The 24167-nt window shown below is 45.3% G+C and overlaps 1 protein-coding gene and 2 non-coding genes across 3 annotated transcripts in view; 1 reads left to right on the plus strand and 2 right to left on the minus strand.

The window, feature by feature from the left end:
* The window catches only part of LOC126234960 (uncharacterized), a 561291-nt gene that overhangs the window by 238117 nt on the left and 299007 nt on the right, over positions 1-24167 (minus strand). The gene's annotated exons all lie outside the window — the stretch shown is intronic.
* Trnat-ugu (transfer RNA threonine (anticodon UGU)) lies at positions 15176-15250 on the minus strand. The gene has a single exon. It is a non-coding gene; the product is annotated as a tRNA-Thr (tRNA).
* On the plus strand, positions 15405-15479 carry Trnat-ugu (transfer RNA threonine (anticodon UGU)). Its single transcript has one exon. It is a non-coding gene; the product is annotated as a tRNA-Thr (tRNA).

A 24167-nucleotide genomic window follows, 5' to 3' on the forward strand; every position in this document is an offset into this window, starting at 1 on the left:
TACTATTTTAACCACGTTAAATGATGGGTATGATGGCAGAAGTACCTTTAAGAATTCCCTTTATTACTGTAAAACACTTATTGGTGTCGATGGTCCAGCAATTAAATAAAATATAAGTTGAATAACAGGTAAATAATAGATTCCTACTTCACGTAATTAGTTATGAACAACATAGCTCGCGAGACATTCACTTCTAAATGCGTACTTCGTCTTCACTGCAGAAGCCAAGGAAATCTCACAAATGCACAAGTCGGCACTATGAAATATTTCTATCTCCCGCAGCCACGTGCAAACTGCTCCTCTCCCTAAGCCTTTCCCCGCGACTATCAGTCGCTACTCCACGTCCAGCCGTTCCCGCGACCGTGCGTCCGTCGTGCCGTCCTCCTGTCCAGGACTCTCTCGTGTCCTCTCCCATACTGTCCAGAACCCTCCCGTGTCCTCTGCAACTGTCCCTCGCGCCGCACTGTTCAGAACTGCCCCTCCATTCACTCCACTAGTGCCTACCTTAGTAACGAGCGCTGTGATTGGCTAGAGCGTTCCCTCCATGTCTCCAAACCAAGGCACACTCACAAACATTTTGAAACACATTCGATATACTGGATTTACATTTAAATAGCTCAAAATTAAATAAATATTCCTACGGCTGGACCATAAACACGCTCTAACACACATTATTAAATACATGAACAAATTTAGTAAACATATATCAAAGGAATAGCAGTAGCCTAATGTCTCAAATGGTTCAAATGGCTCTGAGCACTATGGTACTCAACATCTGTGGTCATCAGTCCCCTAGAACTTAGAACTACTTAAACCTAACTAACCAAAGGACATCACAGACATCAATGCCGGAGGCAGGATTCGAACCTGCGACCGTAGCGGTCGCGCTGTTCCGGACTGAGCGCCTAGAACCGCGAGACCACCGCGGCCGGCACCTAATGTCTCTGTGCTTTCTAAACACAGTAAATATTTAACCAATTTCTTCATGAATAGTGTATATTGGATACAAACAAAGACACAGACGAATAAATATACACTCCTGGAAATGGAAAAAAGAACACATTGACACCGGTGTGTCAGACCCACCATACTTGCTCCGGACACTGCGAGAGGGCTGTACAAGCAATGATCACACGCACGGCACAGCGGACACACCAGGAACCGCGGTGTTGGCCGTCGAACGGCGCTAGCTGCGCAGCATTTGTGCACCGCCGCAGTCAGTGTCAACCAGTTTGCCGTGGCATACGGAGCTCCATCGCAGTCTTTAACACTGGTAGCATGCCGCGACAGCGTGGACGTGAACCGTATGTGCAGCTGACGGACTTTGAGCGAGGGCGTATAGTGGGCATGCGGGAGGCCGGGTGGACGTACCGCCGAATTGCTCAACACGTGGGGCGTGAGGTCTCCACAGTACATCGATGTTGTCGCCAGTGGTCGGCGGAAGGTGCACGTGCCCGTCGACCTGGGACCGGACCGCAGCGACGCACGGATGCACGCCAAGACCGTAGGATCCTACGCAGTGCCGTAGGGGACCGCACCGCCACTTCCCAGCAAATTAGGGACACTGTTGCTCCTGGGGTATCGGCGAGGACCATTCGCAACCGTCTCCATGAAGCTGGGCTACGGTCCCGCACACCGTTAGGCCGTATTCCGCTCACGCCCCAACATCGTGCAGCCCGCCTCCAGTGGTGTCGCGACAGGCGTGAATGGAGGGACGAATGGAGACGTGTCGTCTTCAGCGATGAGAGTCGCTTCTGCCTTGGTGCCAATGATGGTCGTATGCGTGTTTGGCGCCGTGCAGGTGAGCGCCACAATCAGGACTGCATACGACCGAGGCACACAGGGCCAACACACGGCATCATGGTGTGGGGAGCGATCTCCTACACTGGCCGTACACCACTGGTGATCGTCGAGGGGACACTGAATAGTGCACGGTACATCCAAACCGTCATCGAACCCATCGTTCTACCATTCCTAGACCGGCAAGGGAACTTGCTGTTCCAACAGGACAATGCACGTCCGCATCTATCCCATGCCACCCAACGTGCTCTAGAAGGTGTAAGTCAACTACCCTGGCCAGAAAGGTCTCCGGATCTGTCCCCCATTGAGCATGTTTGGGACTGGATGAAGCGTCGTCTCACGCGGTCTGCACGTCCAGCACGAACGCTGGTCCAACTGAGGCGCCAGGTGGAAATGGCATGGCAAGCCGTTCCACAGGACTACATCCAGCATCTCTACGATCGTCTCCATGGGAGAATAGCAGCCTGCATTGCTGCGAAAGGTGGATATACACTGTACTAGTGCCGACACTGTGCATGCTCTGTTGCCTGTGTCTATGTGCCTGTGGTTCTGTCAGTGTGATCATGTGATGTATCTGACCCCAGGAATGTGTCAATAAAGTTTCCCCTTCCTGGGACAATGAATTCACGGTGTTCTTATTTCAATTTCCAGGAGTGTATTTATACGCATGGTGCTACCGTTTTTTCGTGCAAGTGTGGAGTATTTATGGCCTGACGCGATCGATAATAATCAGCCACTTTGACCTCCAATAACTCAAGTACTATTCAAGTTACATGCCTGTAATTTATACCAGTTTAGGTTTACACTAATAGCTGTCTAAAGACACGCCGATCGATAAAATCGGATGAAACGTTCAGGTTTTGGAAATTCGTTGCTGGGTGTTACTTGTATAATTTATCGCCAGATACTGAACTTTAAACTAATAAAGATATTGAAAATCTGACTACACCATCAGAATTGTCATGCAAATAATGGTAATGTACATGTTTCTTTTTGAGGTATCGTGATTCATGTGGCTGCTATTAGTTTCTATATGAACTGTGAAATGCCTGCCATTAAGGTTTCACGAAGTCCGCCATCTTTGGCACTCCCTACATGCCTCCTTCATCGACACAGCGTCACCACGTGGTCCGGTCGTTGTGGCATCGTGCGGTTGCTAACGAGCCGCGGCTTGCCGAGCGGCCCCAGCAGTAGTTACCAACTCTGAACTTAGACTATTTTCAGGGCGCCACAACTCGCCTGTCACTTCACAAGGGCTTTGATGAAGATCGTTTAAACGCATTAATCCACAATGATCCGCGTCAGTGTACACGAGAATTGGCAAATGTGATGGACTGTGATCATTCCATCATCGTGCGTGATTTGCAGGCAATGGAGGAGGTACAAAAATCGGATGTCTGTGTACTCCATGCTCTAAGCCAACATCACCAAAATTTGCGGGTGGCCGTGTGTACATCTCTGCTCGCTCGTCATCAATTGGCTCGTGAACAATACCGGCTATGCCTATCCTGTATCGTTGCTGGTAACGAGAAATGGTATCTTTACATCCAAGTGCAATGACCATGAAGTCACTACACAGGAATTGGGTTGGGAAGTCATTCCGCACCCGTCTTATTCACCTGATTTTGCGCCCTGAGATTTTCACCTTTTCCGATCTCTGTCGAACAACCTTCGACGAACTTCCTTTCCGGATGAAAATGCGCTCCGAACATGGATCGACGAGTTTTCGCTTCAAAACCACGTGGTCTCTACAGCTGTGGAATTGAAAAATTACCGCAGCGTTGGCAGACTGTTGTAAATACTGCAGGGAATATACAGGGTGTTTCAAAAATGACCGGTATATTTGAAACGGCAATAAAAACTAAACGAGCAGCGATAGAAATACACTGTTTGTTGCAATATGCTTGGGACAACAGTACGTTTTCAGGCGGACAAACTTTCGAAATTACAGTAGTTACAATTTTCAACAACAGATGGCGCTGCAAGTGATGTGAAAGATATAGAAGACAACGCAGTCTGTGGGTGCGCCATTCTGTACGTCGTCTTTCTGCTGTAAGCGTGTGCTGTTCACAACGTGCAAGTGTGCTGTAGACAACATGGTTTATTCCTTAGAACAGAGGATTTTTCTGGTGTTGGAATTCCACCACCTAGAACACAGTGTTGTTGCAACAAGACGAAGTTTTCAACGGAGGTTTAATGTAACCAAAGGACCGAAAAGCGATACAATAAAGGATCTGTTTGAAAAATTTCAACGGACTGGGAACGTGACGGATGAACGTACTGGAAAGGTAGGGCGACCGCGTACGGCAACCACAGAGGGCAACACGCAGCTAGTGCAGCAGGTGATCCAACAGCGGCCTCGGGTTTCCGTTCGCCGTGTTGCAGCTGCGGTCCAAATGACGCCAACGTCCACGTATCGTCTCATGCGCCAGAGTTTACACCTCTATCCATACAAAATTCAAACGCGGCAACCCCTCAGCGCCGCTACCATTGCTGCACGAGAGACATTCGCTAACGATATAGTGCACAGGATTGATGACGGCGATATGCATGTGGGCAGCATTTGGTTTACTGACGAAGCTTATTTTTACCTGGACGGCTTCGTCAATAAACAGAACTGGCGCATATGGGGAACCGAAAAGCCCCATGTTGCAGTCCCATCGTCCCTACATCCTCAAAAAGTACTGGTCTGGGCCGCCATGTCTTCCAAAGGAATCATTGGCCCATTTTTCAGATCCGAAACGATTACTGCATCACGCTATCTGGACATTCTTCGTGAATTTGTGGCGGTACAAACCGCCTTAGACGACACTGCGAACACCTCGTGGTTTATGCAAGATGGTGCCCGGCCACATCGCACGGCCGACGTCATTAATTTCCTGAATGAATATTTCGATGATCGTGTGATTGCTTTGGGCTATCCGAAACATACAGGAGGCGGCGTGGATTGGCCTCCCTATTCGCCAGACATGAACCCCTGTGACTTCTTTCTGTGGGGACACTTGAAAGACCAGGTGTACCGCCAGAATCCAGAAACAATTGAACAGCTGAAGCAGTACATCTCATCTGCATGTGAAGCCATTCCGCCAGACACGTTGTCAAAGGTTTCGGGTAGTTTCATTCAGAGACTACGCCATATTATTGCTACGCATGGTGGATATGTGGAAAATATCGTACTATAGAGTTTCCCAGACCGCAGCGCCATCTGTTGTTGAAAATTGTAACTACTGTAATTTCGAAAGTTTGTCTGCCTGAAAATGTACTGTTGTCCCAAGCATATTGCAACAAACGGTGTATTTCTATCGCTGCTCGTTTAGTTTTTATTGCCGTTTCAAATATACCGGTCATTTTTGAAACACCCAGTATTATTGGTGAATAACGTCTCTGTTATGTGTGTCTGTGGTGTTTATTGATCTTATGGAAAAACGCTGCGAACTTACGCACCTTCCTAATATATGAACTTCGTGCCTTTTACTTCTGTCATCACTGTTTACATGGAGGTAATTCCTCGGTTATCTAGCATTGACTAAATTATAGAACGGAGCAATGAATATGAATTACCACTTTATCTGAAAAGGGAAGATTACAGACACAGTATACAACTAGTATTAAGCTACAGCAAATGGATAACGACTTCTAATGAGAATAGCATTCCAATACTATGTTGAGTTACGGCACTGAAATATCGTCCAAAGGTATTACGTGACCAACACGCGATATGGCTCTGTGCCTACTTCATCTGCTCTTCGTGTGGATGCGGCCCTGTACCTCACATCGGAGATCAAATCACTGTCATCTCGTTACAGTCGCAGCACTTGGTCTCACTTATCGGGTACCCTAGCTGTGTCCACCCGTAAAGCGAAAACACTAACAAACTCCTCTGTTACTGCTGCTCGCCTCTGGAACGAACTAGCCTGCAGCCTGCGCATAATTCAGTGGGCCGTTGCATTTAAGAAAAAAAATCTGAAGGATTTATTTTTGTCAACCTCATAACTTTTCACTAAAAATGTAACTGATATGGTCAGTTTTCTGTTTGTGAAACAGTAAAGAAAGTGCTTCCGTCTTGTCCCAGTTATGCTTCTTTCTCTTTTACTCAGTCAGTAACACCAATTTCTTTTTCTCCTGTCTTCACTGCGTGTATTACGTCACTTACACCTTTCTGTCCTATACCCATCCATTCTCTCACTCCATTACTACAGTGTCCTCAAATTATATACCCCTGATTGGAATTTTAGTCGTTTTCAAGCTCTAATGTAGGCTTTGCTTTTTTGTTTGCAGTAGCTATTATCGTTTTACTTTATACTTAACTGTAAGTGTAGTTTTCTTTATCAAATCAAAGTCATTTGATAAAGTACAGTAAAATGTAAATGTCTTGTGCCAAGGGCCTCCGGTCGGGTAGACCGTTTTCTCTACAATACCAGGTCAGTCCACTGTTACTGGATGTTAATGGTGGTGAAGCCAAGTTGGGGAACGCTTGAATCGTAAATGTCGTATGACTAGAGTCTCCCGTCTGGTAGACAGTTCGCCGGGTGCAAGTCTTACGATTGGACGCCGCTTCGGCGACTTGCGCGTCGATGGGGATGAAATGGTGATCATTAGGACAACATCAACACCCAATTCCTTAGCGGAGAAAATCTCCGACCCAGCCGGGAATTGAACCCGGGCCCTTAGGATTGACATTCTGTCACGCTGACCACTCAGCTACCGGTAGAGGGCATAAAGTGCAGTGAGATGACAAAAGTCACTGAATACCTGCCAACATCGCCTCGGACCTCCTTTTGCCTGGCGTAGTTCAACAGCTCGGCGTGTCATGAACTCAACAAGTCGTTGCAAGTCCCCTTCAGAAATATTGAGCCACACTGCCTCTATAGCCGTCCATAACTGTGAAAGTGTTGCCGGTGCTGGATTTTGTGAACGAACTGACCTCTCGATTGTGTCCCACGAATGTTCGATGGGATTCATGTCGGGCGATATGGGTGGCCAAACCATTTGATGGAACTTTCCAGAATATTCTTGAAACCAGTCGTGAACAGCTGTGGCCCGGTGACATGGCGCATCGTTGTCTGGGAACACGAAGTCCATGAATGGTGCAAATGGTCTCCTAGTAGCCGAACGTAACAATTTCCAGTCAATGATGGTTTCAGTTGGACCAGAGGACCCAGTCCACATGAACACAGCGCAGACATTGTGGAACCACCACCACCTCGCATAGTGCCCTACTGACGACTTGGGTCTATGGCTTCGTGAGATCTGCGCCACACTCGAACCCTACCATCAGCTCTTACCAACTAAAATCAGGACTCATCTGACCAGGCTACGGTCTTCTATTCGTCTGGGACCCTACCGGTGTGGTCACGAGACCAGAAGAGGTTCTGCACTCGATGCCGTGCTATTAGCAAAAGAACTCGCGTCGGTCGTCTGCTGCCGTAGCCCATTAACGCCAAATTTCGCCGCTCTGTCCTACACTGATATCGCGCAGTGTTGCTTGTCTATTAGCAATGACAACTCTACGCAAACGCCGCTGCTCTCGATCATTAAGTGAAGGCTGTCGGCTACTGCATTATCTGTGGTGAGAGTTTACGCCTGCCGCACGGGATTAGCCGAGCGGTCTGGGGCGCTGCAGTCATGGACTGTGCGGCTGGTCCCGGCGGAGGTTCGAGTCCTCCCTCGGGCATGGGTGTGTGTGTGTTTGTCCTTAGGATAATTTAGGTTAAGTAGTGTGTAAGCTTACGGATAGGATAATTTAGGTTAAGTAGTGTGTAAGCTTACGGACTGATGATCTTACTAGCGGTTCTGGCGCTGCAGTCCGGAACCGCGAGACTGCTACGGTCGCAGGTTCGAATCCTGCCTCGGGCATGGGTGTGTGTGATGTCCTTAGGTTAGTTAGGTTTAAGTAGTTCTAAGTTCTAGGGGACTTATGACCTAAGATGTTGAGTCCCATAGTGCTCAGAGCCATTTGAACCATTTTTTTGATGATCTTAGCAGTTAAGTCCCATAAGATTTCACACACACACAGTTAATGCCTGAAGCTTGGTATTCTTGGCACATTCTTGACACTGTGACTCTAAGAATGTTGAATTCCATAAAGATTTCCGAAACTGAATATCCCGTGAGTCTAGCTCCAACTACCATTCCGCGTTCAAAGTCTCTTAATTCCCCTCATGTAGCCATATTCACATCGGATAGCTTTTCATACGAATTACCTGAGTACAAATGGCAGATTCGCCAATACACTGCCCTTCTGTACCTTGTGTAAGCGGTGCTAGAGCATATCACTAGCGCACGACTCGTCACTTCATTTACACCTTCGAAGTCAGTGAGTTCTTCCAACCGACCCGTTCTGTTACAATTTCTCTACTGACAACACAATATTCCCTCCTTTTTTATTCTGACGGGTCCGCCTATCGCGACATCCAGTGGCCTGCTCAGCATTACATAGGTATATGCAGATACGTATGATCAGCGAGTATGGTACTGTCGGTTGAATAGTGTCTTTGAACAGTTAAAGATTCGTTGTAGAATAAAGTTCTTTACTGACAAGGGAACCTCCCCATCGCACACCCATCAGATTTAGTTATAATTTGGCACAGTGGATAGGCCCTGAAAAATGAACACAGATCAATCGAGAAAACAGGAAGAAGTTGTGTGGAACTATGAAGAAAATAAGCAAAATATACAAACTGAGTAGTTCATGGCAAGATAGGCAACATCAAGCATAGTGTGAGCTCAGGAGCGCCGTGGTCCCGTAGTTAGAGTGAGCAGCTGCGGAACGAGAGGTCCTTGGTTCAAGTATCCCTCGAGTGAAAAGTTTACTATTTTTATTTTCGCAAAGTTATGATCTGTCCTTTTGTTCATTGACGTCTCTTTTCACTGTAATAAGTTTAGTACCTGTATTTTACGACCGCACCCCAAAACCGTGCCATTAGTAGACGAAAGGACGTGCCTCTCCAATGGGAACCGAAAACATTTGATCGCAAGGTCATAGGTCAACCGATTCCTCTACAGGAAAACACGTCTGATATATTCTATACGACACTGGTGACGGCATGTGCGTCACATGACACGAATATGTTGTCGACCCATCTAACTTGTAAACTTGGCGAATGGGAAAAAAGATTCTTCTACCTTGCCCTATTTAGGTTTTCTTGTGGATGTGATAATCACTCCCAAAAAGTGATGAAAACATAAGAGTTTGTCAGATAATAATTGTCTGAAAATCAAAGATTAAACTTTTCACTCGAGGGAAGACTTGAACCAAGGACCTCTCGTTCCGCAGCTGCCGTACTAAACACGGGACCACGGCGCTCCTGAGCTCACATTATCCTTGATGTTGCCTATCTTGCCATGGACTACTCAGTTTGTATATTTTGCTTATTTTTTTCATAGTTCCACACAACTTCTTGCTGTTTTCTCGATTGGTCTGTGTTCATTTTTCAGGGCCTATGCACTGTCCCAACTTATAACTAAATCTGAAGGGGGTGCGATGGGGAGGTTCCCTTGTGAAGAACACTGACATCAGTGGGGTACACAGATAGCAAGGTATTTTGTTTGTTCTTTCCATGTGGTTTGTCCGAATACTGCCTAATACTGGATGTTTATTAATGAAAACACTGCTGCTGTTTTGGATTGATTATTCCTGATTATATTGCAGAGCGTCTAAGTTTCGTGTTTGTGTAGCTGGAATTTGCCTAGCTACCTCCCAAAGAACTTAGTTCGAACCGGGGAAGTTGAACTGTTTCTAACATAATTGTGGTAAATGTATGATCCACTGCCGCTGACAGAATTAAAAAAAATACGCATGCCTGTGTCAGAATCATGATATTTACGTTGCTGGGGAGACGGTAAGCACGTAGAGGTGTCGGTAGCTGTAAATGTGCCAGCCGACAGGGACGCGGAGAGCAGTAGTTGCGGAGCGAGAACGGGGCCACAGCTTGTGGCGACAGCATTTCTGGCGCAAGTTTCTTTGCATAAAGCGGAGCGCAATAAATCACGGCTTTCTTGCGGCGCTGTGGCATCGCCGGCAGCTGCTGCTGGGCTGGGCGCCCCGTGCGTGCAGATGCGCGGAGGCTGTCTGCTTGCTACCTCTCCTGTTCCCCTGCAGAGCGCAGCACTGGCACACTAGCCTGCAGTTGCCACTGCACGGCGCCTCGCTAAAACACCGGGCTCTCCACCTCAGGGCGCCCTCAAGCCGACATCGACGTTCCGGTAACCGGTAAACTCCAGCTACATTATCGAAAGCCTACAGACCTTAATTGTTGTAAGAGGGGTGGACACATTGCATAAATCTCCATCTACAAGGCTACTCTACAAATCACACTTAACTACCTGGCAAAAGGTACATCGAACCACCTTTGCAATAATTCTGTTATTCCATTCTCGAACAGCATGAGGAAAAAACAAACGACTGTGACTTTCCGTGCGAGCTCTGATTTCTCTTATTTTATTATGATGATCGTTTCTCCCTATATATGTTTGCGTTAGCAAAATATTTTCGCATTCGGAGGAGAACGTTTCGTGAGCACATCCCACAGCGCCGGCCGCTGTGGCCGAGCGGTTCTAGGCGCTTCATTCCGGAACCACGCGGCTGCTACGGTCGCAGGTTCGAATCCTGCCATGGGTATGGATGTGTGTGATGTCCTTACGTTAGTTAGGATTACGTAGTTCTATGTCTAGGGGACTGATGACATCAGATGTTAAGTCCCATAGTCTTTAGAGCCATTTGAACCATTAGATCCCACAGCAACGAGAAAAGCCTTTTTCTAATGATGTCCACCCCAAATCCTCTATCATGTCCGTGACACTCTCTCCTCTATTTATTGATAATACAGAACGTGCTACCCTTCTTTGAACTTTCTCATCGCCCTCCGTTAATCCTATCCGGTAAGGATCCCACGCAGCGCACCCGTACGCCAAAAGAGGATGGACAAGGGTAGGCCGGCCGGAGTGGCCGAGCGGTTTTAAGCGCCACAGTCTGGAACCGCGCGACCGCTACGGTCGCAGGTTCGAATTCTGCCTCGGGCATGGATGTGTGTGATGTCCTTAGGTTAGTTAGGTTTAAGTAGTTCTAAGTTCCCGGGGACTGATGACCTCAGCAGTTAAGTCCCATAGTGCTCAGAGCCATTTGAACTATTTGACAAGCGTAGGATAAGCAATCTCTTTAGTATAAGTGTTACATCTTCTAAGTGTTTTTCCAACAAAGCGCAGTCTTAGGTTCGCCTTCCCCACAACATTTTCTGTGTGATCTTTCTAATTTAATTTGTTCGCAATTGTAATCCAAGGTATTTAGTTGAATTTACGGTCTTTAGACTTGACTGACTTATGGTGTAACCGAAGGTTAACGGATTCCTTTTACCACTCATGGGAATGACCTCACACTCTTCATTAGTTAGGGTCAATTGCCAATTTTCACACCATACACATATCTTGTCTAAATCGTTTTGTACTTGGTTTTGATCTTCTGGCGACTTTACTATACGATAAACGACAGTATCATCTGCAAACAACTTAAGGCGGCTGCTCAGATTGTCTCCTAAATCTTTTATATAGATAAGGAACAGCAGAGGACCTATAACACTACCTTCGGAACGCCTGAAATCGCATCTGTTTTAGTCAATGACTTTTCGCCAATTACTACATAGTGTTGAATTCTCTGACAGGAATCTGACACGAATCTAGTCACATAACTAAGACGATATTCCAAAAGCACGCAATTTGGTAACAAGCCGCTTATGAGCTAAGGTGTCAGAAACCTTCAGGAAATCTAAAAATTCGGAATCAATTTCAAATCCTTTGTCGATAGCACTCAACACAGAGTGAGAAAAAAGCTAGTTGTGTTTCACAAAAATGATGTTTCCTAAAACAGTGTTGACTGTGTGTCAACAGACCGTTCTATTTCAGTAAGTCACAGGTTTCCAACACATTTTCCAAAATCCTGCTACGTATTGACTTTAATAACATGGATCTATAATGTAGTGGCTTACTGCTATTGCCTTTCTTGAATATTGGTGCGATATGTGCAACTTACCAGTCTTTGGGTACGGGTATTTCGTCGAGATTTTCAAGAAAGGAGCTATTGCATGAGCATACTCTGAAAGAAGTAACTCCTACCACGCGTAAAAAAATGCACCTCGCAAAAGGTAGCGCCACGCCACATTTGGTCGAGTTTAATTTTAGCTCAACGTAACTACTTTAAGTTTAGTGTAGCTGCATATGTGTTGTTGACGCCTGCAGTCCGAAAACTAGGTTATTTAAGCTCTCCATGCTATACTAGGCAAGTCTCCTAATCTCTTCCTACCTTTTGCAACCGACATCGACTTGAACTTTCATACTGAAGTACTGTATGTCTGATTCGGAGCACGGAAAAGTCAAAACAACCTTCGACGGAATTAAAAGTGAAAGGGTCAACATTAGGAGAACAAGATGAATAGAATTTGTTCCTTTTATTCCAGTCTATGACCACGAAAATAGTCGTCGGGATATCTGTTTCGATCAGTGGTGACCATCTTCAGATCTGCAGGAAAAGGCGAACCTAATACAAGTAATTGACAGTCTACATTTTTAAACAATAAATAGTAACATAAGCAAAAGGTACAACTTTCACACCTGTAAAGCTTAAAAATGTGCTGAAACGTCCAATAAAACGAGGGTGACTTCGTCAAGAGAAACAAACAAAATTGTGCATTTTAAAATTTTCGCGGCGTAATGAATAATCCATTAAATTTCGGGCACGCAGCCGCGGAAATACTACTTCTTCAACCGACATTTCGGCCGCCTATCGTCCGGTCATCCTCAGAATGAATCGCAAGACTTACGATGGTGAATGGCGGATGGCGAATTTCATGAGCAGATTAAGGAGGTTCCTATGGGAAGACCTCTCTCCCCTCTAATAGCTAATTTATTTACAGAAGACTTTTAGGACATTGCCCTGGTTCGGCAGATTTTAAACCAACGGTCTTCTGGAGGCTCGTGGACGACACATTTGCAGTATGTCTTCAAAATAAGGATGAATTACATAGATTTCTCGAACGTATGAGTTCTATCCTCGCTATATTTTAGTATTAAATTTACTGCGGAAATAGAATAAGATGGCTGCGTGCCATCTTTTGAATGTTTTCATTGTTCGTAAAGTCGATGGCACATCAAGACATGCTGTATATCGTAAACCAACTCATGCGGAGCTATATTTACATGCCTGTAGCTGTCATCACCCTTCACAAACCATAGGTGTCCTTACGACCTTACTACACAGAGGTACACACTGTAAATCCGATAATGATAGTTTGCATGAAGAGCTCACACACCTCAAGGCCATTTTTAAAGCGAATGGATATTCCCAGGAACAAAGTCGAAGAGCGTTTATTGTGAATCCTAGAAGACAAGTACGGAAATACACAGGGTAGACACGCACCGTTCATGAGAGGTACAGACGCTTACTACAGCCAGACAAGTCTGCTGTGGCAGAACATCGTATGGATACAGGTCATTCGATGAAGTGCGGTAAAGTGAAGATTTTACGATCGACCTCATCCTTATGGGATTCTATTCCCTAGGAAGCCATAGAAATTACAGTAACTGATAACTTATTAAATAATTTGGATAGGGCGTGGAATTCGGTTCTTGGTATAATTAAATTGCAGAGAAGTCGTCAAGGTGCTACCGCCGCCGAACATACATCGATAATCGAATCTAATGTGTGAAAGCTTTCACCACTGTGTCGCGTGTGTAAGCGTGCCTCTTTGCAGCCACATATAAGGCCGAGCTTGAGACCTCGTCGGCAGTCTTGCCACTCACTATGAGGATGCCCGGACGATTAGAGGCAGAAATAAACCGTAGCGCCAAAGAAAGTGGTATACACATGCGTATTCAAATACAGAGATACGTAAACAGATAGGATAAGGCGCTGCGGTCGGCAACGCCTATGTAAGACAACAAGGAACTGGCGCAGTTGTTAGATCGGTTAATGCTGCTACAATGGCACGTTATCAAGATTTAAGGGTGTTTGAAAGTGGCGTTAGAGTCGGCGCACGAGCGATGCGACACGGTATCTCTGAGGAGGCGATGAACTGGTGATTTTGCCGTACGATCATTTCACGAGTGTACAGTGAATATCAGGAATTCGGTAAAATATAAAATCTCCGACGTCGCTGCGACCGGAAAAACATCCTGCAAGAACGGGACCAACGATGACGGAAGAGAATCGTTCAGCATTACAGAAGACCAACCCTTCCGCAATTTACTGCAGATTTCAATGCTGGGCCAACAACAAGTGTCAGCATGCGAACCATTCAACGAAACACCATCGAAGCGGGCTTTCGGAGCCGGAGACTCATTCGTGTACCCTTGATGACTACACGACACAAAGCTTTAGTCGTCGCCTGGGCCCATCAGCAGCGACATTGGACTGTTGAAGACAGTAAACATGTAGCGTGGTCAGACGAGTCTCGTTTCAAATTGTATCTAGCGGATGAACGTGTACTAGTATGGAGACAGCCTCATGAAGCTGTGGACCCTGCATGTCAGCTGGGGACTGTTCAAGATGGTGGAGGCTCTGTAATGGTGTGAGGCGTGTGCATTTGGAGTGGTATGGGACCCCCTGTACGCCTCGATACGTCTATAACAGGTGACACGTACATAAGAATCCTGTCTGATCACCTGCATCAATTCATGTCCATTGTGCATTCCTACAGACTTGGGTAATTTAGGCAGGACAATGCGACACCCCACACGTCCAGAATTCCTACCACTAGCCACCGAACTCCTCAGAAATGAACGTTATGGAGCATATCTGGGATGCCTTGCAACGTGCTGTTCAGAAGAGATCTCCACCCCCTCGTACCCTTACGGATTCATGGGCAGCCCTACAGGATTCATGGTGTCAATTCCCTCCAGCACTACTTGAGACATTAGTTGGGTTAAAATGGTTCAAATGGCTCTGAGCACTATGGGACTTAACTTCTGAGGTCACCAGTCCCCTAGAACTTAAAACTACTTAAACCTAACTAACCTAAGGACATCACACACATCCATGCCCGAGGCAGGATTCGAACCTGCGACCGTAGCGGTCGCGCGGTTCCAGACTGTACCGCCTAGAGCCGCTCGGCCACCCTGGCCGGCATTAGTTGGGTTCATGCCACGTCATGTTGTGGAGCTTCTGCGTGCTTGCGGGCGCTCTACACGATATTAGGTAGGTGTGCCAGTTTCTTTGGCTCTTCAGTTGTCACTTGAAGAAGTTATATATGACGGTAGTATCTGTTCCCGAAAGAACAGTTACCGTGGATGACCATGGAGCTTTGCTAGAAATAAAATGATAATTAAATGGACACCCTAGCTGCAAACAGGCGTTGATGTACTTCATTGGGGACAAGTTGAAAATGTGTGCCCCGACCGGGACTCGAACCCGGGCTCTCCTGCTTACATGGCAGACGCTCTATCCATCTGAGCCACCGCGGGCACAGAGGGTAGTGCGTCTGCAGGGACTTATCCCTTGCATGATGGGCAAACATCTATTAGGCGCACTACGAATGTAGTGGTGTGGACATGTTGGGAATGTGGATCTCACGGGGAGCGTGCAAGAGATAAGTCCCTGCAGACGCACTATCCTCTGTGCCCGCGGTGGCTCAGATGGATAGAGCGTCTGCCATGTAAGCAGGAGTTCCCGGGTTCGAGTCCCGGTCGGGGCACACATTTTCAACATGTCCCCAATGAAGTACATCAACGCCTGTTTGCAGTTAGGGTGTCCATTTAATTATCATTTCACTTGAAGAAGTAGTATTTACGCGTCTGCATACCTGAAATTTAATGGATTACAAACAAAATTAGCTATGCATCGTCGAATTGATCTAAGAATATGGTACTAGCTAGGCCACAGTGTCGGTAGAGTGATAACGTGAACGACGCTGTTGCTGTTGGCAGCTAGCAGAATTGCAGTTGAGGCAAAACGCATAGCGTGGTTATAATTAAATTTCGCTGTTTGTGCCAGTGTAGACGGAAAACTATTTGCCGTATGGGTTCGAAACTCTGTAGGAAACATGTTAACACTGCGTGCTGCAGGATTTGTCTTGTTAATAGTGTTAGAGCCATAACTTGCCATGAAGCGCCGGTACTGTTACGGCGACGTAGGGTTTAATCGCAGGCTTCTGTGTGCATTACAGTTGGGGACAGTCAACAAGGGCCAGGACGAGGTGCGCAAAACAAGAGCAATAATGCTGCTACTCTTCGAGAATATCGCCTCATTACGTGAATGTGGAGAAGTCCTCTTTCCACACCGGGGTTGAAGAACGTGACGCGGAATTTAGAATTATCTGGCGATTTCGGAATCGCACCTGGGAGAGACCGACGGCCAATTGCGCCACAAAAGGCTGAAGAAGGTACTGTTGCCACGGCTGAGAATGCTGGACGCAATGCTCGATTTTCAAATAGTCACGAGCTGCGTGACAGCTGCTGAATATTTCATGGTACACTGTTCGAAAAGTGCTGCAACTTACAAGGTGGATGCAGGTGCTCGTCACAATGAGCAACTTTTAAAACTTGGAACGTAGACACGGTATGCCATTAAGGGTAAGTTTACTATCTTTTGGTTCAAAAACTCGAATTCTTTTAAATTGCGTTTTGTATCCATAAAAGTGTTTAGAATCCACCGCTGAAACGGTTTTTCTGAATACGGAACGGAATTGTTTGTTATTCGCGGTTGAACAAAACATGCACCTGCCTGAAATCGGCCTTTTTCACGCACCAGTTTTTTCTTTCGGAGGACGAGTTATTGTACCGGTGCTTGGGAGGAAACACACACAATTCAAATGAAAGTTTGAACGCGTGTGTTTGGAAGTTAGCCCCCAAGCATTTGCATTCTGGTGCGAAGACTGTGGAGATTGCGACTTTCCTGGCAGTGAGCAGCTTCAACGAAGGGTATTCAGCAACTCTGAAGACCATGACAACGATGGACGTCACCCTGGGACTCTATTCGACGCAGTTCGCCAAGCATTCGGAAGACCACCGGATTCAAGCGGCCGAAAACCGATTGTCACCGGCCGAATGAGTGGCTCTGGAGCAGCGCAAGCCGGCTGCGGTGGCCGATCGGTTCTAGGCGCGTCAGTCCAGAACTGCGCGACTGCTACGGTCGCAGGTTCGAATCCTGCCTCGGGCATGGATGTGTGTGATAGGTTGGTTAGGTTTAGTTGGTTGTAAATTCTAGGGGACTGATGACTTGAGATGCTCTCATAGTGCTCAGAGCCATTTGAACTATTTTTGGAGCAGCGCAGGATGGCTCAGATCGGGCAGAACGCCCTCTGTGAGGGAGTTTATGGACCCGGAATAGCAGATTGAACGTACGTTGCATAACATTACATTATATGTACTCAAAACTTCAAACGCGTTTTTCTCGAAATGAATTTTTTTTTTAATCGCACGCGGCTTGGTATCAAATCTACTGAACCGATTGGCACGATTCTTTGTTTCCGACGAATCTAACTAAATTGTCTTGGAGCTGTACCACTTTTATTCCGATCCATCAACTATAAATATTTTTACATGGCCGACGAAGTGGAAAAATCGTTCAAAAAATTCCTGTTTCTTGAAATGGCTGCCATTTTGTTTCTTATGGTTCAAATAATTTAAGCGGGGTACAACTCCTAAAGAATCTTATATACTTCGCTGACGTTGGTGAGGAGGTGGCATTAACTTCGCCAGTCTTAAGTTTCGTGCGTTTGGCTTCTTCCCCCCCCCCCCTCCCCCATTTGTTATTTTACCTTGTTTATGTAACTTTAACTCCTTAAGCTTGCTACTTTGCTGCAGAGTGAAAAACTTTTCAGGTTATATCATTATTATTTATGTTACAGTTAGCGAAGTAGCGTTTCGGCGTAACATATTATCACTTTTCGTTTTCAATAACTAAAAAAAGTTAGCCTTTTAGACATTTCCAGTCAAAAAAATTCCAGTTTGTAGAGGAAATATCAATAAACATTTTCACCAAATTTGACATTGATATCTATAACACATACCGAGAAAAAAACTCTCGAAGAAAATGCTTTTTTCGGGCCAAAGATAGTAAACCTCCCCTTAACCACTGTTACCTCCTCATGCGGAAATTAAAATGCATTTCTGTCAGTGATTTATTCATTGTTTATCTTCCAGAGGTCCTAAGAAATGTTTCCACAAAGTTTCATTGTTCTAAGATCACTCGTTTTTCAAGGGGGACCTCTCAAGTAGCAAAAATTTAATTATAACCTCCCGTATGCCTGTTACGTAAACTCGTTGGGTTTGCTCCTGCACACTTAAATGAAAAATGTACAAATATTCAATTAGATACAAACTATTAGGGAATTGTATGGCGTTATAAGTTTTTATGATAATGAAATGAAATACATTTAGAATCTAAAAGGCTAACTTTTTTTAGTTATTGAAAACGAAAAGTGTTAATATGTTATGCCGAAACGCTACTTCGCTAACTGTAAGATAAATAATGATGATATAACCTGAAAAGTTTTTCACTCTGCAGCAAAGTAGCACGCTTAAGGAGTTAAGGTTACATAAACACGGTAAAATAACAAATGGTGGGGAGGGAGGGGGGGGGGGGGGAAGAAGCCAAACGTACGAAACTTAAGACTGGCGAAGTTAATGCCACCTCCTCACCAACTCATCAGGGCTGCCACAGTTTAAACTTCTTCCACTTTTTTTTAAAGAGGTTGTAATAGCATTTGATATTAGCTTCCAGTCTCTAGAAGCTGTGCAAAGGTACTTTTAACGTCTTTATGAAAGAGGACTCTCGTTGGGATTGGCTGGCATTGTTTCAGAGAACACTCTGGTTCACAGACACATGTGTTGGTGGAAGTGGCTCATCTGCCCATTCAGTGCTGCACGAGTTCATGCGGCGCCGCACTCCTTCAGATGGAAAGTCTGTTTATTTCAGAATAAACGATAAACCACGGAAGAGGTTGCTGTAGTCCCTAAATACGTACCAATCAGACTGGTAAAAACAGGCCATATATTGACGAGGCCTGTGTGCTCCAATTACATTACTATACAAAAGTTTCATATATTGATCAATGCAACTTGCGCTCCACACGAGAATCCAAGCAATCTTCAAGGGAGCCCCACTAATTCAGAGCAATTGTTTTCGTAGCGTACTTTCAGAGAACTTGCGAAAACAACGGAAAATTAAACACACAGGCGAAAGTTAAATACTCGCTTCTACAGATACCTATTAAAATACTCTTATCGTTGGCATGCGGGACTTTGCTCATAAAATGCCAGGATATTGAATCGCGGTTTTGGTACCATATCAGCACAGATTTCTCCACTTCTGTTATGTAAGTCAGCCTTCAATGTAAGTGAGCTCAGAAAACTAGCTGGCATAGGTCAACTCACCATTATAGTGGGAAAAAGGCCGGCCGGTGTGGCCGTGCGGTTCTAGGCGCTCCAGTCTGGAACCGCGTGACCGCTACGGTCGCAGGTTCGAATCCTGTCTCGGGCATGGATGTGTGTGATGTCCTTAGGTTAGTTAGGTTTAAGTAGTTCTAAGTTCTAGGAGACTGATGACCACAGATGTTAAGTCCCATAGTGCTCAGAGCCATATAGTGGGGAAAAGAACAGGGGAGCGTGGCGTAGAAGGTAGTAGTGATTGTTTAATCACATCTAAGCTTGAAAGTACTGTCACCATAAAAGTCAAACGTTTTTTCATGTCAGAAGTCTCTTCGTACGCGATCTGACGCACACTGCCTGACAGAAGATGTGAAACATCCAGAAGCAGGGTGACAAATGAAATGGAACTTGACTGGTTGAGGGGGTATGTGAAGTTGTTTCAGTGATTACAAACACGAGTCAAATTTACAAACAATTTGGCAGTGTGAGCCCACTTATAACTATGATGTCGCTCCCCGGATGCATGCACTGATTCGGTTGGGCGTCATAAAGTCGTTGCATCCTCTCTTGAGGCAACCTGATCCGTAGCTGTTTTAACTGGTCCTTGATATCCTAGACTCTGCCGCTGGGATGCTGTTGATGTCAGACCTAAAAATCCTGTCGGGGACAAATCTGGGAATCTTGCTGTCCATGGAAATACCTCAACATCACAGAAGTGTTTCACACAGATATGTAGAATGTGGTGGAAAGCATTGTCCTATAGTGAAACGAGACTAAAATACTGCCATATGAGAGGTAACAGATGATGACGCAGGATGTTTCCTCACAATCACTATCAGCCGCGGCCTCAGGTCATTATCGATGGCTGCCCACACCATGATGTCAGGAGCAACAACACTGCTGTGTGACTCCAAAACGTTTGAAGAATTGGTACTCTCTTCAGGTCGCCGCCATACACGCCAACGGTGGTCAACAGTAGTGATACAGAACTGCGATTCATCGTTGAAGACAATTCGTTGCGATTCATCAGCAGTCCATGCTCCCCATTCACGGCAACAGTCTAGAGGTATCCGTTTGAGTTGTGACGTTAACGGCAGCGTACACATGGAATGTTCGAAGAGATTTCGGGACTGCAGCCGGTCGTCGTAAACTTCACGATATTTCTACTGGACACCTGCCAGTCATCCTCAGGTGAGCCATCGAAGACTGACGAAGACGTTCTCCGCTCCGCCTTCTACAGCGCGCTGATAGCATCGCCGCGCATGCGCCAGACTGTCGCTGACAGGACCTCCGCCCGGCTCCCGGTTTTGTAAGAAGAGGAACGAGTAGCGATGTCTTACTGCAAGGTTGGCGTTGACTTGCGGCGGCAAACAGACTGCTAGGTGCACTTTGCTCGATTGGTTCCATTATGCAGTTCGGAACATACAGGCACTCTCGTCTCTCTTGCCGACAGGGCAGCACTCCAGAGGTGAAGTCTTCACTTATCTTGTGTATCTTATACGGGCGCACTCGATGAAGGGTATCTGCAGAAATTATGATCAACAGTATTCGTAAAAAATATGGGAACAATATGTGAGTTTAATTTCGCACAAGGGGGATAAGCCTCTCTCATCGAACCGGAGTGTGCATTCTGCTCTCTGTCACACAATCCCATCTGTTAGTAGTGAATGTACTTTATAAAACTGAAACTTTATTTAACAAGCAATTAAATAAATAGGCTTGCATCAATTGCACAAAGGACAAATGGTGTAGCATGTAGCCCGTGAAACAGAGATTGGGATATTTGAGATGAAACGTCAAAAGTGAAATTTAACTGAAACTGGTTTCAACATTAATTTACATAATCAGATTAAAAGAAAACATAACACCTGTGCATGAGACATAAAGGCTGCTTGTGCCTGGCTTGGACGGTTAAGTAACTACAGAATTTAGTTACATTTCACGCCTGACGGGCTTGGAAATCATTGAATATGTATGAAGAACAGGAATAGTGTATTGAAGAAGAATTAAATGGAAGTTACGATCCGAAATGTAATTCGGGTCGACAACATAGATACAAGCACTTAAAGAAATGCCGATGAAACAATGAACAGAACAGAACGACGTGGCACTAGCCACACAAAGTCACAGCAAGAAGAATACAAAATTCCGGAAAGTTGATTGGTTCGCGAAAGGATCTACACTCACATGTGAATCATTGTTAGACCATTGCTTGCTCAAGATGATGCCGAACCTTTGCTGAACACATGGAAGCAGATGAACAAACGCACACACACACTACACCATGGAAAGCGCTGAACACACGTGGGAATTAACGAACACAAGAATAAAACAGTACAAGAAATGGAAATAAACACAAATTCACACCGATAAACACGTAACCTAACTCTAACAGTGCATGTCCTGACTCCATGCTCCCACACTTCTAAGTTCTGAATGAACAAACCAGTATTCACGAAACTAAACTACAGGGTGATTCAAAAAGAATACCACAACTTTAAAAATGTGTATTTAATGAAAGAAACATAATATAACCTTCTGTTACACATCATTACAAAGAGTATTTAAAAAGGTTTTTTTTCACTCGAAACCAAGTTCAGAGATGTTCAATATGGCCCCCTCCAGACACTCGAGCAATATCAACCCGATACTCCAACTCGTTCCACACTCTCTGTAGCATATCAGGCGTAACAGTTTGGATAGCTGCTGTTATTTCTCGTTTCAAATCATCAATGGTGGCTGGGAGAGGTGGCTGAAACACCATATCCTTAACATACCCCCATAAGAAAAAATCGCAGGGGGTAAGATCAGGGCTTCTTGGAGGCCAGTGATGAAGTGCTCTGTCACGGGCTGCCTGGCGGCCGATCCGTCGCCTCGGGTAGTTGACGTTCAGGTAGTTACGGACAGATAAGTGCCAATGTGGTGGCGCTCCATCCTGCTGAAATATGAATTGTTGTGCTTCTTGTTCGAGCTGAGGGAACAGCCAATTCTCTAACATCTCCAGATACTGTAGTCCAGTTACAGTAGCACCTTCGAAGAAAAAGGGACCAAAAACTTTATTGGCTGAAATGGCACAGAAAACGTTCACCTTAGGCGAGTCACGTTCATACTGAGTTGTTTCCCGCGGATTCTCAGTGCCCCATATACAGACATTGTGACGGTTGACTTTCCCGTTAGTGTGGAACGTTGCTTCATCACTAAACACAATCTTTGAAACGAAAGATTCATCTGTTTCCATTTGAGCAAGGATAAAATCACAGAAATCGATTCTTTTAATCTTATCAGCTGCAGACAGTGCTTGAACCAATTTCAGACGATAAGGTTTCATAACTAACCTTTTTCGTAGGACTCTCCATACAGTTGATTGTGGAATTTGCAGCTCTCTGCTAGCTCTGCGAGTCGATTTTCCTGGGCTGCGAACAAATGCTTGCTGGATGCGTGCTACATTTTCATCACTCGTTCTCGGCCGTCCAGAACTTTTCCCTTTGCACAAACACCCATTCTCTGTAAACTGTTTATACCAACGTTTAATACACCACCTATCAGTAGGTTTAACACCATACTTCGTTCGAAATGCACGCTGAACAACTGTCGTCGATTCACTTCTGCCGTATTCAATAACACAAAAAGCTTTCTGTTGAGCGGTCGCCATCTTAGCATCAACTGACGCTGACGCCTAGTCAACAGCGCCTCAAGCGAACAAATGTACAACTAAATGAAACTTTATAGCTCCCTTAATTCGCCGACAGATAGTGCTTAGCTCTGCCTTTTGTCGTTGCAGAGTTTTAAATTCCTAAATTTGTGGTATTCTTTTTGAATCACCCTGTATTACAAAAGCTGTCGTTCCCTAAACCGTATAAAATACTCAGTATGATTATTAATGCCTAAGGCTGTGAGAGAAATACGTCACGACTACGAGTGAAACTTACAATTATTGAGCTGCCATGTTCAAATACTACAAACCATTCCTAATAACAACCTCACTCACCAAATTCGCGGGACCGAGTGACAAAATCGTGGTCCACACACAGGTAGCGAAAGTTGCCACATGTCCTGTGGCAACTTGCCAACTTAAGCTCAGTAGCGTTTCGACCAGATGGGAACGGAACCTTTTTGTCACTACCTAGGCTTACACCAAAACTGGCTAATCTGCCACAAAATGGTTCAAATGGCTCTGAGCACTATGGGACTCAACTGCTGAGGTCATTAGTCCCCTAGAACTTAGAACTAGTTAAACCTAACTAACCTAAGGACATCACAAACATCCATGCCCGAGGCAGGATTCGAACCTGCGACCGTAGCGGTCTTGCGGCTCCAGACTGCAGCGCCTTTAACCGCACGGCCACTTCGGCCGGCAATCTGCCACAGCAGAGGAAAGAAGATTACCGACCACCAGACACTATGAAAACACTATAGACATACGCATTCACTCAAGATAATAGGAATGGGAAAGAAGGACAGCGTTAAAATATAAATAATTATAATTGAGCGTGGGGAAGGTATAGGAAGCCCAGGTATATAATAATACATGGAAATAAAATAGGCACAGGATAAATATGTATTCAGCGAATGTATGCAGTTGTGGCTGATTGTAGCATACTCAACTTCTGATTCTTTCTCATGGTATGTTTGCTGAATGCAGCGAAAATATAAGGTGCTGAAAGACGATAAATTTTATTGAAACGTTACGAAGGGTCTTATATGGAGACCATTCATCGACCAGCAACTTTCAACATAGTGGTGAGATCATAACAACCAACGAATTTCAGGGTTGGATTAACATAGTTGGAAACAGACTGAGGTTAGCTAAAATAGTGTCATTTTCGGACTGTCTTTTGCATGTGGACTTCTTGTTTACACTTGTTTCAGAACCCGTGGTGATCGGTATCCGTGCTTGGGTTAACCATCAGTAAAGTCAAGTGATTTAGAAACAACTAGTCTCACTCGCAAATATATTTCTCAACAGTTTGTAGAGCTATTTTTACGTAATTTTATGTTATGATGATCGGAAA

Source organism: Schistocerca nitens, chromosome 2 (assembly GCF_023898315.1).
Source record: "Schistocerca nitens isolate TAMUIC-IGC-003100 chromosome 2, iqSchNite1.1, whole genome shotgun sequence".
Taxonomy (NCBI): domain Eukaryota; kingdom Metazoa; phylum Arthropoda; class Insecta; order Orthoptera; family Acrididae; genus Schistocerca; species Schistocerca nitens.